General features: G+C 38.0%; 1 pseudogene; it reads left to right on the forward strand.

Moving 5' to 3' along the window:
* Positions 1–1,303: 1,303 nt before the first annotated feature.
* LOC113188205 (eukaryotic translation initiation factor 1 pseudogene) lies at positions 1,304–1,645 on the forward strand (annotated as a pseudogene).
* The last annotated feature ends 584 nt before the right edge of the window (positions 1,646–2,229 follow it).

A 2,229-nucleotide genomic window follows, 5' to 3' on the forward strand; every position in this document is an offset into this window, starting at 1 on the left:
AAAAGGTTGGCAAAATTCATAACACTCATATGGACCGAGGAGTATCCATCCTCAGATCAAATAAATTAGACTTCAAGCCAAGGTTAATCAAAAGGGATAAAGAAGAACATTTCATATTGCTTAAGGAAACCATTCATCAACAAGACATAACAAAAATAAGTCTATATGTCCCAAACAATGAATCATTTACATTCATCAAATAAACTCTTCTCAAGTTCAAGAGTCAAACAGACCACAACACAATAATTCTGGGTGACTTTAAATACATCTCTCATCATTGAATAGATTGTCCAAACAAAAGCTGAAAAAAGAAACTACAGAAATCAATAATGCAATCAATAACTTAGACTTAAGTGACATACATAGAATATTTCATCCTTCAATGAGTCAAAGGCATTTCTGTATATCAGCGACAAATCCTCTGACAGGGAAATGAGGAAAACTGCCCCATTGACAATTGCAAAAAAAAAAAAAAAAAAAGAATGAAAAATACAGAACACTAAAGAAAGGAAGTAAACAAAAGAGCTTAGAGGATGGAACTATTTTTTTTTTTTTGGTCTTGGATAGACAGAATTAATATTGTCAAAATGACAATAATACCAAAAGCATTATATAGATTTAATGTAATTACAATCAAAATACCAATGATATTTTTCATAGGAATAGAAAAAAAAGTCATGAAATTCATCTGGAAAAATAAGAGAACCCAGAATAATTAAAGTAATTTTTAGCAAGAAAAGTGAAGCAGGGGGCATCACTATACCAGATTACTACAGAGCAATAGTAACAAAAACAGCATGGTATCAGCACCAAAATAGACTGATAGACCAATGATACAGAATAGAGAACACAGAGACTAACCCAAATAATTACAATTATCTTATATTACATAAATGCGCCAAAAACCTACAGTGGAGAAAAGATAGCATCTTCAACAAATGGTGCTGAGAAACCTGGAAATCCACATGAAACTAAATCCCTATCTCTCAACATGCACAAAATTCAACTCAAAGTGGATAGAGGATATAGAAATTAAACCAGAGAAAGTAGGCCCAAATCTCCATCATATTGGATTAAGTCCCTACTTCCTTAATAAGACTTCTATAGGTCAAGAATTAAAATCAAAATTAATAAATGGGATAGATCCAAACTAAAAAGCTTCTTCTCAGCAAAAGAAACAATCAGTGGAGTCACTGAGCTGCCACCAAGGACTCAGCAGCCTCCCTCTGGAGCCCCCTCGCTTCCATTCCCCCCCCCACTTCTCCCTCAGCTGCCTTCCACGGAGGAAAAGGAATTGCATGGTATGTCCGCTATCCAGAACCTCCACTCTTTCAACCCCTTTGCTGATGCAAGTAAGGGTGATGACTTGCTTCCTGCTGGCACTGAGGATTATATTCATATAAAAATTCAACAGAGAAATGGCAAGAAGACCCTTGCAACTGACCAAGGGATTGCTGATGATTAAAATAAAAAGAAACTAGTGAAGGCGTTTAAGAAGAAATTTGCCTGCAATGGTACTGTAATTGAGCATCCAGAATATGGAGAAGTAATTCAGCTACAGGGTGACCAGCGCAAGAACATATGCCAGTTCCTGGTAGAGATTGGACTGGCTAAGGACAATCAGCTGAAAGTTCATGGGTTTTAAGTGCTTGTGACTCACTGAAGCTTAAGTGAGGATTTCCTTGCCATGAGTAGAATTTCCCTTCTGTCCCTTGTCACAAGTTTAAAAACCTCACAGCTTGTATAATGTAACCATTTGGAGTCTGCTTTTAACTTAAACTAGTGTTAACTCCTTCATGCAATAAACTGAAAAGAGCCATGTTGTCTAGTCTTGAAGTTCCTCATTTAAACAGAGGTCAAGCAGTAAGTGCCTGGCAGTGTCCACCTTGAAACAAAGCAATAACGTGATGTTTCAGCAAAGCCCAGAGCCCCAAGATCAGATGGCTGTGTCTGACCAGAAGCTTCTCAACTCTCCCTTAGCTGAGGCCCCTGCACTAAGAGTGTCATGACCTGATCAGGAGGAATGGGGTAGACAGCTGTACCACTAGAAGGGGGCCTTTGGTAGTTTTGGGGGTTTTTTTTTGTTTGTTTCATTTTGTTTTTAAAAAAGAATCCCTGGTGTCTGACCTGACCAGGTGAGCAGAACTCAGAGGCCACCTTCTTTCCAGTGAAAGGTGATGTGACACCTGGCTTGCCACCAAGGTCTTCTTTTTGACTAGACGTATTCTA

The sequence above is a fragment of the Urocitellus parryii genome, chromosome 6, assembly GCF_045843805.1.
Source record: "Urocitellus parryii isolate mUroPar1 chromosome 6, mUroPar1.hap1, whole genome shotgun sequence".
In the NCBI taxonomy this organism is placed as follows: domain Eukaryota; kingdom Metazoa; phylum Chordata; class Mammalia; order Rodentia; family Sciuridae; genus Urocitellus; species Urocitellus parryii.